At 48.9% G+C, this 17,651-nt stretch overlaps 1 non-coding gene across 1 annotated transcript; it reads left to right on the top strand.

Annotated features, from left to right (window-relative positions):
* The first annotated feature begins 630 nt into the window (after positions 1-630).
* TRNAW-CCA (transfer RNA tryptophan (anticodon CCA)) lies at positions 631-702 on the top strand. Its single transcript has one exon. It is a non-coding gene; the product is annotated as a tRNA-Trp (tRNA).
* Positions 703-17,651: the final 16,949 nt, after the last annotated feature.

Below are 17,651 nucleotides of genomic sequence, written 5' to 3'. Positions count from 1 at the left end.
AGTCTTAGCTGCAGCAGGCAGGATCTTTGATCTTCATTGCAGAACGTGGTATTTAGATCCCTGACCAGGGATCAAACCCAGGCCCCCTGCACTGAGAGCCTGGAGTCTTAACCACTGAACCACCAGGGAAGTCCCCTCTGATACTGTGATACCTAGTTTTCTCCTCTAATTTTCTCTTCTCTTCACAAGGGCCTCTCAAACTGTAAAAGCTTCAGGCCCTACAAAAACTGGATCCATCCATTTAGATCACATACTTTCATCTTTTTTGAAGAGAGCAGAGTGAAGGAAAAGTGAAGAGGGAGTTAACTAAATGTCCTGCAATAACTATATTCCAGTGATACAGTGGATCTAGAACACTGGACATTTCCTTGTGTATTTGTTCTTCTGAAGAGAAGTAAGTAAAATATCAATTTAAGCCTCCAGATTACATCAGTGGATTTTCTTTCAGGGCTGAGTCTGTATCAACTTTCCTGGTGGCTCAGACGGCAAAGCGTCTGCCTACAACTCGGGAGAGCCTGGTTCAATCCCTGGGTCAGGAAGATCTCCTGGAGAAGGGAATGGCAACCCACTCCCGTATTCTTGCCTTCCCCCACCCCCCAAAAAAGAGGCTCATAGAAATATTTAGGGACTTCCTTGGTGGCTCAGAGGTTAAAGCGTCTGCCTCCAATGCGGGAGACCCGGGTTCGATCCCTGGGTTGGGAAGATCTCCTGGAGAAGGCAATGGCAACCCACTCCAGAACTCTTGCCTGGGGAATCCCATGGACGGAGGAGTCTGGTAGGCTACAGTCCACGGGGTCGCAAAGAGACGGACATGACTGAGCGACTTCATGAGTCTGTATCACAGAGTGTTTTGGAAATGACTTTATATATAATGTGAAATAAAACAGGTAGTTTTTGTTTGTTTGTTTGTTTAAAGTGTTGTCAGTTTCTGCTGGGACCTTTTATCTATACATAGATTTCCCTCCAACCAAGATTCTAAACTCTTCATTCACTCCCACCATTGTCGCCTCTAGGCGAAAATCAAACAAACTCAGCTCGGTAATTCCAGTTTCTAAGAGTGAAAGTAACACGAGACAAGCTCCAGAAAGTGAAAGAACTTCTTTCTAAATTCAAAGGACTGAACAAGGAAACATTCAGGTGGGCAAGAGTCCTTGCAGTGTGTGTTGCAACCGCAGGAAGATTTAAAGGAGCCACGCTGGGGATGCTGGCTGGCACGTTACTGAAAACTCCAGAAGCGCCCAGGGGCTCCCCGTGCCCCTCCCCAGCCCTCCCCTCCCCGAACTCCACCCGCCCAGGAGCAGGAATTCCAGAAGGAACAGAAGAGGCGGGGATTTCTGCTCCTAAAGGATGCGGTCCTCCATCTCCGACGCTGGAGACCAGCGCCAGAATGGCCCGCACCACCCGCCCTGCGGCTCGGCGGGCCGAGTCCTGGGAGCGGAGCAAAACCAGCGGGTACTTTTTGGCTCTCTTCCTTTCCTTGGATATACCTTCCGTTGCAGTCTTGCTTTTTTTTTTTTTTTTAAAATTAAAAACAGAGTTTGTGTCTTTAAAACCTTCATTTCCCTCCCCCTCCCCGGTAGTAAGCATTAGTTAATGATGGCCAGCCGGCTTCTGTGTCTTAGCACCACGTGACTGGGGCACGTGACTTGGAGCGGGCAGCGGTGGTGGTTCCTTGCAGTTGAATTGAAAAAAAAGATCAAGCTTATTATTGCAGGAAAGAGCCTGGGCAGCTCTTCGGGCAATGCGATGCCCGGGCGGGTTACACAACGCGCGGCTGCGCTGGGAGGCGTTTTCTAAAGAACACAGGACAAACACGGGTTTTATGGTTTCCAGAGCAGCGAGAGTCCATTTTCTTCTCCGAAAATGTAGGGTGAGCCTAAAGCAGGAATGCACCCAATTTCTCCCGAGCCACGTTCGTCCTTTACTGGCATGAGGCAGGAGGACCGCGGGGCACACAGATAACGCAGGAAAAGAGGAAGCCCAGTCCCCTCCTCAAGTGAAGATTCAGGATTGACTAAGTTGCCTTTCTCCCTCCCGAAAAAGTCTTCAAAATATGCTCTCCTCTATTTATACAGGGCTTTCCTGGTGGCTCACAAGGTAAAGAATCCGCCTCAATGTGGGAGACCTGGGTTCGATCCCTGGGTTGGGAAGAGAATCCCATGGACAGAGGAACCTGGAGGGGATGGGGGGAGGGGGGTTATAGTCCACGGGGTCACAAAGAGTCGGACACGACTAAGCGACTAAGCACAGCATTTATAAAAACTAGAAATGACATTTGGAAATTCAAATTTTAAAGGAAGTGTTCATTTCACATTCCCCCTAAACCGCCCCCCCCGCCCCGAAGATTGCTAGAACCTTAGCAGTTAAATTCTGGTTCAGCACATCCTGCAAAGGAGAGAGCCCAAGAAAGATTAGGCTTTCTATAGGTGGAAAGAGCTGGGCGGGCCCTTTGCAGGTCGGGCTGTAGGTGGGCCTGGATGCAAATATATGCAATTTGTCTCCAAAGGGCCCCACCCCTGCCCCCACCCGGAAGGTGCCACCCTGACTGTGCCCATCTCCTACTGTCCTCCCCGGATGCCCCTATCTGAAGATGGCCTGCAACATTTTGCTTTCTCTCATCTCTATCTAGGGTAGTCTTTCAGTGATGACTCAGTTACAGGAGAGAGAGATAAGGGAGGAACAGTAACCTTGGTTCTCGCCAGCCCAAGGCCTTCTCGGAACAGTGCTGCTTTCGAGCCGCAGAGGAGAACCACAGTCACTTTCCCACCCAGGCCTGTTCTGGAACAAGAGGCAAGCCCTTCCCCAGCTCGGGCCAGACTTCAGTGATGCATTCATTCACTCCACCGATGTGGATGGGGTGACTCCTCCGCCTGGCGCTATTCCAGGTGCTGAGAAAGCAGGAGTGAGCAGGCAGACACATCCCGGCTGCCTGGAGCCTGGCCCCAGTGAGGGCAGGTGGTCTCCCAGAGGCCAAACCCAGGAGTCCTGGTGGAGCCTCCTGCCACACCACCAGTGCTGGGACCAAGAGAGACCCTGCCAACGGATGCTTTGGAAATCAGAGCTACATGTTTGCTGACAGGTTGGTGTGATCCTGTTTCCTAGACACCTTCCAAGCCGGCACTGAGGAATCTTTGCTCAGTTTCTGATCCTGGTGGTCAAGAGTCTGTGTAGTATCATTATGGCTCGAAGCAGGACTACAAATACAACAGGGCTTCTGGGGTGTGATGGCTCCCTGAGCTGTAATCAAAGCACTGTGCCAGCCAGGCAAGCCTCGAAACCTTCCCTTCCCCGCTGCCCCACAGCCCTCCTTCCGAGGACATCTGGGCACCTCTGGCAGGAGCTGCCTGAGAGGCCAGCTGGTCCAGAGTGCCCAGGGCCAAGGCACAGCCTCGGGCAGCCTTCCAAAGGACAGGATGCCAACGCTGCTGGTATTCCTCCATGAGAGATGGGTACGAGCCTCCCAACTTGTCAGACCCAAGGTGGATCCGAGAACCAAAGTGTGTTCTGAAACTGGCAGAGCTTCCAACATCCTGAAAAAGAACTGGCCAGGGAACAGGTGGGAGAACCTGAGGGAAAGGATGAGCTATTACGTTCTTAGCAAAATTTTGATTGGACTCTTATGGACACTCAGTGAGCACTCTTCTCTAGAACTGGACCCTCTGTATCTGGAGGTTCCACATCCTTGGACCTAACCAACTGTGGATCCAAAATACTCACACACACACACACACACACACACACAAACTCCAGAGACTTCCCTGGTGGTCCAGTGGCCAAGACTCCGCACTCTCAGTGCAGGGGGCCTGGATTCTGTCCCTGGTCAGGGAACTAGATCCCATATGCCGCAACTAAGAGTTTACATGCTACAGCTAAAGATGCTACATGCCACAACTAAGACCCAGTGCAGCCAAATAAATAAACATTTAAATATATATATATATATTCTATCCTTCTATAAAGCTTGTCAGTTGGTACTGGTGGTAAAGAACCCACCTGCCAGTGCAGGAGACATAAAAGACATAGATTTGATCCCTGGGTCAGGAAGATCCCCAGAAGGAGGGCACGGCAACCCACTCCATGTAGGTTGAAAAGTATTCTTGCCTGGAGAATCCTGTGGACAGAGGAGCCTGGTGGGCTAGAGTCCATAGGGTCACAAACAGTCAGACATAACTGAGGTGACTTAGCACACAGCACACACACATAAAGCTTATACTTAATGATTCTAAATAAACAGGGTCTTTTGAGCTGCTTGAATGGGATAGCCCTCATTTGGAAAAGCCACAGGCCTCCTTGGAAGAAGTTAAGCTGGTGGTTAGAATGGCCAAGAACTGCTTTCTGAATTGATAGCTGACAGTTGCCATCAATAATTCATAAACTTACCAATGGGTCAGGAATGGGAGCTTTCTACTGCAGCTCCCTAGCAAACTCGGCCCCAGTGTCCTCCTTCAACAAGGCAGGCCTCAAGGAGGCTGAAAAGTCATTACAAAAAACTGAGATGACAAAGCTGTAAATAAGGACACTACCTAACGTCCCTCGCATACCGGCCCCATTTGGCTGTCAAGCAAGAGTGCTTACTTAGCTCTGTGCTTGTCATTAACAAACGTTTGATTTCCTGGGTGCCATTATTATTATTATTGCTTTATGGATAGCCCACTGACACAGCAGTCACATTTTCCATGTCCCAAATTAGGAACTTCTGGTGTAAGATTTGTATGGTTTACTCAGGCAGAGAGCAAGATAGATTATTTCAATCCCAAACTGTCTGGAAAATTCCAGGCTGTGTAGCCCTTCCTATGGGCCCACCATTGACAGACACTCTGACTTAACGATGAAACTTCCCCAAGTTCCCGTATCTTTAGGGGTATGTGAAGGGAATGGTTCATCCAGCTAACACAATTCTCTTGAGGCCTCTTGTGGTGTGTACGAGCACCAGGGGAAGCCCAGGGTATTACGGTGGCAGTGAGGGGGCATCTCAGTTGGAGGGCTGGGCCAGGGAAAGCTGCTGACCGGAAGACGACTGGATATTGAAGGACAAGTGCAAGTCACGAGACGAAGTGAAGGACAGCAGCCCAAGATGAGGCATCCACGTGGGTACACCAGGCATGGACAGTCCTACAGGGCTGAGAGGCTCCCATCCCAGGCTGCCGTCCTCGGTAGGGTCACCAAGTAAAACAGAATTCTCAACACAACGCGGTCAATCAACTACATTTCAATTGAAAAAAAAAAAAACCCACGGGGACTTCCCTGGTGGTCCAGTGGTTAAGAATCCATCTGCCAATGCAGGGGACATGGAAGATTCTACATGCCATGGGGCCACTAAGCCCGTGAGCCACAGCTACTGAGCTCGAGTGCCCCAGGGCCCATGCTCCTCACCACTAGAAGAGTTGTGCCACGAGCAGCAACCAAGACCCAGTGCAGCCAAAACATTAATACACAAATAAGTAAAAAATTTTAAACCCACATAATTCTCAACTTTTCATGTTGTGCTTTTTTTTTTTCAGTCAACACTCCTTAAATTATGACACTGAACTCTCATGGGTATGGTCTGCCAAGCAGGTCATTCTGAGACCACATCACCCACCCTAGTCATGTTGGTAAGTCTCAAAGTTGCAGCCTCCCAAGTCCCTGGGATTCTGATACATGGGCAAAACACACCTTTCACCCCGTCTGGAATACTCTCTAGCTGCACAGGACAGAGTGGCAGGTGCCAGCGCTGGAGCAGAGAGTTGGAGACCAATTTCAGAGAGCCTCCTAGGCCATGCCAACAGGTTGCCACATGTCTCATAAGAAAGAACTGTCTGTATGTTATCAAATGTTCCATTTTCAGCTTGGTGCAAAAAGGACATATTCATGCCTGAATACTCATTGTTGAAAGGGATTTGCCAACCGCTCCCCCGCACTCCCTACCCACCCCTGGACGGTGCACAGGGAGGCATCGGTGGACACGTTGTTACTAAAACCCCACAGAAATGGAATAAGGTTGTACGTCACTTCATCAGCTTTCATCTAAACTCACAGAATAGGGTTTCTTGTTCCCTTGACTCTTAAATTTTACCTTTGGCCCCCTTATGTACCTAGGTTGAAATCCCAGATGGAGAGGTCTTGTTCAAGGGCAGAACTCTATTCTCAAGTCTCAGTTCCAAGATAAATACGTCTTTCCTGCCATGCACTTAGCTTCCAGAAACACAGCCGTGAGGAAAAATCTTCATGCACTGCAATGCCAGAGGCGCGATTGAACTTCCAAAGGGGATCGACTGCATCATGTTAGGAAAAGTGTAGAAAAAGAAAAGCGTCTCTAAAAGAAAATCTGAAATACTCCACCACCCAAATTCATCCTAAGGAGAAGGAGGAGGAATGGAGGGGCTTTCATGGGGCAGCACGTTTGTTCTAGGAGGCTGTCTGTTCACACTGTGCTGGGAAGGGAGTGTGTCCAGCCATGTTCAAATCTACTCTTTGTAAATAAGACAACCAACACTCAGGATTCCAGTTACCATCACACCTCCAGGGCAGAAAAGGTACTGAAACATTTAAGAAAAACAAGAATTTACCTGCAATGCAGGAGACCTGAGTTCCAGAAGATCCTCCGGAGAAAAGAATGGCAACCCACTCCAGTATTCTTGCCTGGGAAATCCCATGGACAGAGGAGCCAGGTGGGCTACAGTCCATGGGGTCACAAAGAGTTGGACATAACTGAACGACTTTCATGTAATAATCACACACTAATATTATTCATGTCTTTTGGGGAAAAGTTAAAGGCCAGGACCCTAGAGATAGGTGACTTGTTGCAAATTCTAGTGGAGTCTTTCTGTTCCACAACCTTGGGTAAAGTAACTGACCTCTCTAAGCCTCTTGTTTCCTCAGCTGTAAAACAGAGGTGGTAAGTAGCACCTACCCCTTCTCCGGTGGTCCAGTGGCTAAGACTTGCAATGCAGGGGACCCCGGTACAATCCCTGATCAGGGAGCTAGATCCCATGCAGCTAAGAGTTTGCCAAAACTAAAAGATCCCTTGTGTTGTAGCTAAGACTTGGCACAGCCAAATAAATAAATAAATTTTCAAAGAAAAAACAAAGCAAACTGTGGTAATGGTTGCTGCTAAGTTGCTTCAGTCGTGTCTGACTCTGTGTGACCCCATAGACAGCAGCCCACCAGGCTCCCGTCCCTGGGATTCTCCAGGCAAGAATACTGGAGTGGGTTGCCATTTCCTTCTTCAGTGCATGAAAATGAAGTTGCTCAGTCGTGTCCGACTCTTCACAACCCCATGGACTGTAGCCTACCAGGCTCCTCCATCCATGGGATTTTCCAGGCAAGAGTACTGGAGTGGGGTGCCATTGCCTTCTCCGTGGTAAGGGTTAAGTGAGTCATTCCACAGGAAAATTCAGGACTTATATTGGCAGATACTAAATAGCCAATAAATATTAACACTTATCATGGTTTGATTATTTCCACCAGGAGTCAGAGTCTCGGGTCCTGCCTGGGACATGCCAGTTTGCTTTGCAAAGACATACTTCTGCCCTGTAGCTAAAATTTCTGCCTCTCACCTCAGCTAACACCTTTAAATGCATGTTTCTAAGGGCCTCAGCGAGAGGGTGAGGATGAGTCAGCTACCAAACCTCAAATTAAAGTCAAGGGCAGCCTCTCCATATTTAAAAAGCAGCACTTGTACTATGAAATAATATGGATTCTTAAGGAAGAACCATGCCAGGATCATTCCAAATCCGACTTCAATAAAGATTTGTCAAGCGGAGACACAACATACATCACCATTCAAAATCCCCAAAGTCACACTTTGGGTTTCCCTGTTGGCTCAACGGTAAAGAATCCATGTGCCAATGCAGGAGACAGGGGTTCGATCCATGATCTGGGAAGATCCCACATGCCATGGAGCAACTAAGCCACAACTGTAGAGACCAGGCTTCACAAGCACTGAAGCCCATACACCCTAGAGCCAGGGCTCCATGATAAGAGAAGCAACTGCAATGAGAAGCCTGCATACCCTAACTAGAGAGAGTAAGCCCCACTTGCTGCAAATGGAGAAAAGCCCAGACAGCCACAAAGACCCAGCATGGCCAAAAATAAGCAACTAAAAACAAACAAACAAAAAAATATTTTTAAGTCACCCTTTGCTGAAACTTCAAATTGCTAAGGACGAGATTGATACTATCTTTCTAAAAATAGAAATCTCAGGGAAAAAATGAACAAAATTAAAAAAAAAAAAACACCTTACAAAGGAAAACCCAGCTCCTTCTATACCTGTTCATAGCTGTCCAGGCTTGCTTAACACTGAAGTACTGTTTAAGAAAAAAAATCCAAATCGGGTTTCATGAACTAATCTTCGTGGTTTATAAAAAAGGCAATCATTCAGTTTATTAAATAGTGAGCAGCCGGACTTCCAATTTTAAATGCTGCTGCTCTGAATAATTAACATGGAAGGAAAAGTTGAGACAAATCCTGAACTTTTTCTGGGCTCCCTTGCCCTTGTTTGCTTGCAGTGAGGCTCTATTTAATACCTTCAGCATTTGCTCTTGCCTTGAAGCAATAGACAAGTATGTGCCGCTCTGTTCTAAATATGGGAACAGCGAGTACAAACAGAAGATTGAAGATTGCTTTGAAGCTGATGTTGCCAGTGCAGAGCCTTCCCCAAATGCTGGGAGCAGGCAGCCAAGCCCTGCAGAGGGAGAGCGCTTCCTGCTTTTAACTGTAACATATTAATTCCAGGCGGTATCTGGTTAGACTGAAGGTCAAAAATCTGATTTTGACCTTAGTGCTCATCGGACTCTCATGGGAATCCTGAGAGTGGCTGAATAAGTGCTATAATATAACTAATAATTAATAATGATGATAATGTCCCAAGATTCTTGTTTGAGTGCTTTCTATCTCCCAAACAGATGCTGGGAAAGACTGAAGGCAAAAGGAGAAGGGGGGTGGCAGAGGTTAAGATGGTTAGATAGCTTCACTGACTCAATGGATATGAATTCGAGCAAATTCCAGGAGATAGTGGAGGAGGACAGAGGAGACTGGCGTGTTGCAGTCCATGGGGTCGCAGAGAGACAGACACAACTTAGAGACTGAACAACAACAACGATCTCCCAAAGGTTTCAAATCACTTCACAGACCAATTGTTTCACCTCCTATTGGCCCGTAACCGACTCAGGCATAGAATACTGCCCCATTGTAGAGAAGACCGGGCCACTAAGCCTGTTTAAGCATGAAGAAAGATACCCACTGAAAGTTTAAGTGTAAATTTTAGGTAGGCAGGTTATAATTATCCATTGTAAGTCAGGCCGAGAAATGACGTTTAATACTCTTCTTTTGTGAAAAGCACCCAGGCAGCTTTCTTGACCATAAACAGACCTCAAATCTTCATCTCCTCTAACAAGTTTTCTCAGCCTTGGGACTATTGACATTTGGGACTGGATCATTTTCTGTTGTGGGGTGAGGTGGCATCTTGGGCACTGTAGGGGTTTAGCAGTATCCCTGGCCTTTACCCACAAGATGCCACTGACACATACACACACAGTTGTGACAACTGACTCTGTCTCCCTGCATGCATGTACAGTCGCTCAGTTATGTCCGACTCCTTGCGACTCTTTGGACCATAGCATGCCAGGCTCCTCTGTCCATGGGATTCTCCAGGAAAGAATACTGGAATGGGTTGCCATGCCCTCCTCCAGGGAAATCTTCTCGACCCATGGATCGAACCCGAGTTTCCTGTGTCTCCTGCATCACAGGGGGATTCTTTACCCGCTGAGCCATCGTGGAAGTCAGACATTGCCAAATGTCTCTGGGGGATGAAGTCGCCCTCAGTTAAGAACCACACAGCTCTAAGTCAATACGTTTGCAAGGGAGGATAGAAGCTCCTGAATTATCAGGACCTTCCATTCCCACAGACTGCTTGAAGGATTCCTTGTGGAAAAGACACTCACTTGCTTTTAGGATTCAGAGAAACTTGAATTATGAAACAGGACTTTGATTATGAAACAGGGACTTGAAATTAGGTCTCCCATCCCCCTCCAAATTAAAGAAAATACACAACCCTAGACTATCAAATGCACCCTCCCCTGCATAGCAGGGGACCTCGTCCTGGCATGTGATTTCCCCCAAAGGGCTGTCTGTTGTAGGTTATAACAGGATAGTGCTCCAACGTCCAGACATCCACAGCTCCCACCCAGCTCTCAAATCTCCTAGGATCATAGATCCCCTCCCTCCTGGAATCCAGTCTCTGTCAAGCTGCAGAACTGCACCTGCATCCAATCACCTGAAGAAGCTGTGACAACACCAGCCCCCTCTCTGATCATGACCCCTGGCTGGGGCTCCTCATATGCCCCCATGGCACCCACAAAACCTCCTGGGACCTCAGCTCCAGGAGGGCTCTCCTACCGCCTGGTCCACATGCCCTCCACACCCCAGACAGTGTGGACCTCAAAGGGGACCTCAAACCTTCTCATTGTATTGGGTTGGCCAAAGAGTTCTTTGGATTAGGGATTCTATTGTTCAATAAACGCCTTTCCTTCTTACTTAAAACCAAATGATTTTTTTGGCCAACCCAAGAGTCTATATCACGAACCCCCTCCCAGCTCACGTCTACAAAAATACATTTTATACTTCTTAAACTTTTTATCTTGAACTATTTTTAAACTTACAGAAAATTTGTGAAAATAGTACAGATTCCCATATATCCCTTGCTATGATCTGATTGCTGTGCTCCTACCCCCGCCCCCTCCACCAACTTCATGTGTTGAAACCCTCTGCACAATGTGATGGTATTAGGAGGTGAGGTTTGGGGAGGTGATCAGGTCATGAGGGTGGGGGGGCCTCATGAATGAAATTAGTACCTTATAAAAGAGGCTGGAGAGCTCCCTGGCCCCCAAGACACAACAAAAAGGCAGCATCTGTGAACCAGGAAGCAGGCTATCACCAGATACACAATCTGTCAGCACCATTATTTTGGATTTCCAACCTCCAGAACGGTCAGAAATACATGTCTGTTGTTTACAAGCCAGCCAGAACAGACTGGCTCCCCCTGGAAGAGATCCCCACCCAGCTTCTCCAAGTGTTAACATCTAATTGAACCACACTGCAATTGTCAAAACTGTCACCTACAAAGCCCACTGGGGTCCTGGGGGAAAATAAGATGGAATCTACATAATAAGGCCTAACCTCTTCTTTCATGCTTAATGCAGTTTCACTTGCCTGTGTCCAGCCATTTGCAGAGGGCTCGCACCTGAAGAGCTGCACGAGGGTTCCTAGTGAAGGCCAGCTGCTGTCAGACACCTCTGCTCCTGGCCACGTGCAGAAGCACCCTGAAGGCTACCATGATTCAAGATGGTGGAGGTGGCCTTGAGCAGAGGCTACGGGGCACAGCTGCACATGGGCAAGCCTCCTCAACCCCGACCACCTCCCACCCCCTCTGCTGCTGCTGCTGCTAAGTCGCTGCAGTCGTGTCCGACTCTGTGCGACCCCATGGACTGCAGCCTACCCGGCTCCTCCGTCCCTGGGATTCTCCAGGCAAGAACACTGGAGTGGGTTGCCATTTCCTTCTCCAGTGCATGAAAGTGAAAAGCGAAAGTGAAGTCGCTCAGTCATGTCTGACTCTTAGTGACCCCGTGGACCGCAGCCTACCAGGCTCCTCCGCCCTTGGGATTTTCCAGGCAAGAGTACTGGAGTGGGGTGCCATTGCCTTCTCCACCACCCCCTCTAGAGACCCTATAAAGCAGCCCCACCCTATAAAGCAGCCCCACCCCATGGCCTGCCGGCAGAGTACATCTTCTAGAGCCCACGTTCCCACCTGCCCGTTCCCTGATCAAAAGATAAAACTCCTTGGCTTCTGAGTGGAATTTGGTGGTGTTCTATTGGCTGGAAAGACCCAGCCAGGACCCTTGGGCCAGGAGGACTCTTGCTGTGGACGGTCTTGAGAGAGAGTAGGTAACAAAACCAGGAAATTAACATCTGTGCAATACTGTTAACTAAACCAAAGGCTCTGGTGGCCCAAACAGTTAAAAAATCCACCTGCAATGCAGAAGACCCAGGTTCCATCCCTGGATGGGAAAGATACCCTGGAGAAGGAAGTGGCAACCCATTCCAGTAGTCTTGCCTAGAGAATTCCATGAACAGAGGAGACTGCTGGCTACAGTCTACAGGGTCTCGAAGAGTCGGATACGACTGAGCGAATAACACAACAACAAAAAGGCCGCAGTTTTCCACTGATGTCCCTTTTCTGTTCCAGGATCCTGTGAAGGATCCCCCATGGCATTTAGTTGTTTCTCCTCAGTCCCGGGAGTCTGTGACAGCGCCTCCACCTTCTCTTGGCTTTTAAGATCTTGAGGGATTTGAATAGTATGGGTGAGTTTTTTGTCAAATGTCCCTCAATTTTGGTTTCTCTGATGTTTATTCAGGTTGCCTTGAGGTTATACATTTTTGGCAAGAATGACACAGGAATGATGTTGTGCTGCCACCCCAAAAACATAAATTTCAAAAAAACATAAATTTCAAACAGAAATTCCACAGAACTGTATCTTTGCCATGTTAAATACATGCTGAGATTTTTCTATTATTGTTTGAAATGCTGGTTTCACAACCATATTGCTTCACGGCCATCTAATGGGTCAGAAAACACTGCCCTAGGCCAGCTTATGTTTGAGGCCCTCTCCTCCTCCTGCTGGTTCTTTCTTGAGTATCTTTCCTCTCTGAGACTCAGTGGCACTGCACTGACCAGGTTTTCTTTCTTAGTCTCTGAAGAGCTCTTCCCTGTAAATTTTGGCCTTTTTGCCCCACCCCCACCCCATGTTTACATGGTGGTGATGGGTGTAAACACTGCACATGTTCCATCCGATGATACCTTGCTAGACGTATTTCCTCCGTGAGTTGACCCACTCCTTCCATTCTGGCTCCACACAGGTGACCCCACCTCTGCTCTCCCACCCAGGCTCTGCCTTTCTGCTGCCTCTAGGAATTCCCAGGTGGGTGCCCTGCCCTCCTTTCGACAGGACGAAAATAACATTTATTGGGGGCTCTCCCCTTCTGATCCTCACCAACTGGATCACCTTCCCTCCATCCTATGCCTGTCAGCATTATATCCCATTCCTCCTGTCTTATTTTGGCCACAAGCCTGGCTTTCACAGTCTAGCAACTGGGAATGCCACACGGCTGGTTCCTTTGCTATCCCTGTCCTAATCAGGGCATTCTCAATTTAGAGAACACCACTTTAGAGAATACCACAATCACCTAGGGGGCTTCTTAAAAACTGATAGCTGGGGCTCACCCCCAGAGACTGTAATTTGGGATGTCTAGGGTGGGCCCTCAGAATGGCGTTTCTAGCGAGTTCCCAGGAGAAGGTGATGCTCCTTTGAGAACCACTGCTCTTACCACCCCAGATAGTAATTCCAGACTCCTGAGTACTTCCGGGACCGGGTGGCAGGCACTATCCCACCTCCCCAAACCGTCCAGGAGCGGCTCATAGTAAGCCAGGGTTTCCCGGACATGGAGGGCCCAGTCCATCCCCTTGCCTTCCAAGGACTCCAGTCTCCCCTACTCCACGGGGATTCGCTCCGGATCAGCAGCCCCCAAGGCTTTCTTCTTCTCCACCCTGCATGCAGATGTTTCTCCTAGTGCTTGGTGGTAGGAAAGGGGCGATTACAACTGCAAGGTTATTAGTCCTGCGTCTGCCAACTAGACGTGCTGAGGAAGTCCCAGGCTCATAGGAAGCTATTTTTCCTCTGTGCTCACCGCCCTTTGCCTGCTTCTTTTCATTCTGATTTCTAGTACATTCCGTCTTCACCTTGCACACCCTCCCAGACACGCTCAGGCACATGCACGCGCACGCACACACACACACACACACACACACACACACACACAGATACAAGCACTAGTTTACGGCTTTGCCTGCAACTGTTTGCCCAAGAGCCATCTGGTGAGCCTCCGTGAACTTAAACCGAGTGAGACCTCGCCCTGTCTTTCAGGGACTCGCTGAGTCAGGACAGCGGCTCTCGGGTTCTCTGTGCCCAGCCGTCGGTGCGGGGTGAGGGGGTGAGGGGCCCTGGGTGGCGCGAGTGGTTGAGGGGAAGGGGACAGGCAGCGGGTACCTCTGGGCCGCCCTACATGGGCACACACGTCTTTTAAAATCTTTCGGAAGAGATCACGCCGAGCCCTTGGAAGTGGGACCAAGGACAGGATCGCGAAGGGAGGGGGGCCGCAGTGCCGCGCCCGGCCGGCAGGGGTCTCCGTCCCGAGCCTGCTGTGAACTCGCCAAATGGAGGCTCCCGGGGCGGAGCGAGCGCGCCCTCGGCGCTTCCGTCCTCACCTTTGAGACACTTGGTGGCCGCACGGGTCCGGCGGGAGCGGGGCGAGGGGCGGGGGAGGTGGGGGTGGAGGGATGGTGCAGTGACCTTGTCACGTGGGGGAGGACGTGCTTTCCTTGCCTCCCGACCTGCCGGCTCTGGTTCCGGGCTCTACGGGCCTGACGAGCGAGGCCCAACAACCCAACGCACAGGACTGGGAGCCTGGCAAGCTGCACCCCGGTCTCTCCTCATCTTTCCAGACAGTGGCCGGCACCGGGCTGCTGCCCTGACATCTGTGCCCTTTGGGGAAGTTCTGTTTCCTAACCTGCCTCTTGTGAAAGAGGTCCATTTGTTGGGTAATGACAGCGGCCGAGGTGGCGCAGGTCGGGCCAGGAGCAATCACTTTATTCCTTCATCTAACAAGTGCCCGTTGGTCATCTCCGAGTGCCAGGCACAGTGTCCTGAATGAGCAAGGACTCAGACCCTGTCCTCACTACCCGGAAAGCCAAAGAATTGAGTTTTCAGGAGACCAGATGGACTTCTGGTGCCTATTACTTTAAGCATCCGGACCACGTGGAGGAAGAAATGCCACCCTCGAACCAAAGTGCGCAGTCTGTGCCCCCTTTAGAAGCCGGTTAGTGCAGGCTTGCGTTAACCTTTCGGACCTTTCACTTCATCTAATAGTAAAAAAACAAATAACACCTTGACTGATGGCTGACTTAGGGGCTGGGCCGTGCTAGGTGCTGCGGATACAATGGTGATTAAGATGTATCTGTGCCTGCAACCCACGACACAGCAGCGGGTGGGTAAAGCATAAACAAGAAATGGCCGGCTTGCCTCCTGGTCCAGGGGTTAAGAATCTGCCTTGCAATGCAGGGCACACATGGCCCATCCCTGGTAGGGGAAGATCCCCCATGTCCTGGAGAAACTAAGTCCTCTTGAAACAATTTTTAGCACAGCTAAAAATAATTAAAAATAAATAATTGAAATTAAAAAAAAATTGCAGTGTGGCTGGGACCCTGGTCCACTGGTTATCTGGATGCTACTGATTTATTACATAAGCACAAGAGGACCCAGAAGAGAGAGGCGTTGCGGGGAGAGTCAGACCCACAGACCAACCCCAGTGAGGTGGAGTCCCACAGGAAAGCCACCATCTGGTGCTGATACTCAGGGACACTTCAGTTGTCCTGTATCACAGGACCAAGTAACAAAAGCATCCTAATTCCTGATTCTAAGTTTGCTCTGGCTTCACGCAACTCATTTCCCTTCATTCATTCCCTGGGAAGTTCCTAAGAAACTAGTATTCAGCAACCACATACTTGGCTTCCCTTCTCATGAAACTCATGAACCTGGCTGATGTAGGAAGAGAAAGAAGGTTCACTATTTCTTCTTTTTCTTAGCTGCATCCTGCAGTTTGTAGGATCTTAGCTCCCCTACCAGGGATTGAACCCAGGCTCTCAGCATTAAGAGCTGTGGAGTCCTAACCACTGGACTACCAGGGAATTCTCAAGGTTCACTCTTAATACAGCTTTTATATAGCTTTTATATAGCTCAGCTTTGGCTGTTGTTTTCCTGTGCTGAAATTATCTTTGGGCTCTCTTGTTCGCCTTTTGAGATATGTTTTAAAAATCCAGACTTCCAGGAAAGACTCTCTTTTTCTACATATTAGGTTAACACAACACTCGCTGTGGGATTCCAACCTCCAACGTTTCTAGGCAGCAGAAATCTCATCACACAGCCAGAGAAACAGTCACAAATTCCCATGACACACTTTCGGGCTGTATCTCTGCTCTTGGCCTGCTTCAGGGCTGTGGGAGGAAAGGCAGCGCTCCGGAGATCAGCCGGGAGTCACTTGGAATCCCTCCACACTGATATTTTGTGCCTTCTCCCCTTGAGTGAGAAACACAGAGTACAAGCACTGTTACATGTTTTTCTGTTTGATTTTATAAAAATACATAGACCTCTATGTTCCCTGTTCTCTGAGCGCTGCGTTAATATTCAACATTTAGTGCTGTAAAAAACGAAAATTTTGATTCGTTAAAGGAGCATACCAGAGTCTTGTTTACTCTTTTGTCTGTCTGTTCATACCAGGATAATTCCTGACTGACTACTTAAAGTGCCTGAGCAGTTACAAAGGGATCATTCATTTCCTTTCTCAGCTGTTGAGTGCTAAAATCATTCACCTTAAAACAGATGCCATGACTTATCTAGAAAGATACTCAGAAAGTAACATTTATGATGACAAGGGTGGTAAGCACATCGGACACGTGAATAAGAGAAATTAGGTACGTTTTGCTCATTCTTAGGATGGCCTCAGAGAACAACACACATTTCCCACATCAAAGCCCTCTCCTTGAAATCCCATGTATTCCCTTCCACGTTTCAGAAAATGAGCATCGTTCTACAAATCGAATCCCATTATCACCTGTGACACCTGTAACACGGAGAAGGTGTTCATATAGAAAAAGCTATTTCAGTAGACTGAATTCAAAGTTGTTTTCAATGACAGGCTGACCTGTGACCACCTCACAAAATTTTGGAGTGGAAACCAAGTCTTCAGTATCAGCGAATGCAACTTCCAGACAATATCCCTGGCAAGTGGCCTCCAAGTGTGAGGAGGTGGCAGCACGCTTCCAGAGGCAAAGTCTTTGGCAACAGTTCTTCCCTGGAGCCCGAGATTCCGGAAGCTCCTCTCCTCTGCGCCCACTCACCTCTCCAGCCCGGCCACGTGCGAAAAGCCTCACCAACGAAGTAGCTCCTTCAGTGTCTGAGTAGCTCTCAGAGGCTCTTCTCTTTCAGGTTTACAGTGCGTGCTCAGTCACTCAGGTTTCCATTAAAGCCTTGCTTTCTTCATTGCACCTGTGCTTAGTCGCTCAGTCGTGTCCAGCCCTTTTCAACCACGTGGACTGTAGCTCTCCAGACTCCTCTGTCCACGGGATTTTTTCAGCCAGGAATACTGAGGTGGGTTGTCATTTCCTTCTTCAGGGGATCTTCCCAACCCAGGGATTGAACCTGTGTCTCCTGTGTCTCCTGCATTGGCAGGCAGATTCTTTCCCCTCTGAGCCATCTGGGAAACCCTTTTATTCACTGAGTCTGTTACAGATTGCTCATTGAGGTTTATCAGGACAGAGAGATGAAATTGGGAACCAGACAAGTCCCTAGCCCTCCTGGGACTTGTCTTCTACTGAGGAAGACAAGATACACGGTTAAACAAGTGAATGCATAATATTGTGGCAGGTAACAATAAAAGCCCTGATGGCAAAGCAAGTTCCAAGACCGGGGAAGGGGAGAGCTTCTTTAGGTTGGGAGGCAAGGGAGCCCTGATGAGGAGGTGAATTTGACACAGGCCTGACTGACCTGAGGGGATGAGGCCTG

Source organism: Bos mutus, chromosome 12 (assembly GCF_027580195.1).
Source record: "Bos mutus isolate GX-2022 chromosome 12, NWIPB_WYAK_1.1, whole genome shotgun sequence".
Lineage (NCBI taxonomy): Eukaryota > Metazoa > Chordata > Mammalia > Artiodactyla > Bovidae > Bos > Bos mutus.
Note: the sequence above shows the minus strand (reverse complement) of the source record. Positions and strands in the feature narration are given on the sequence as shown.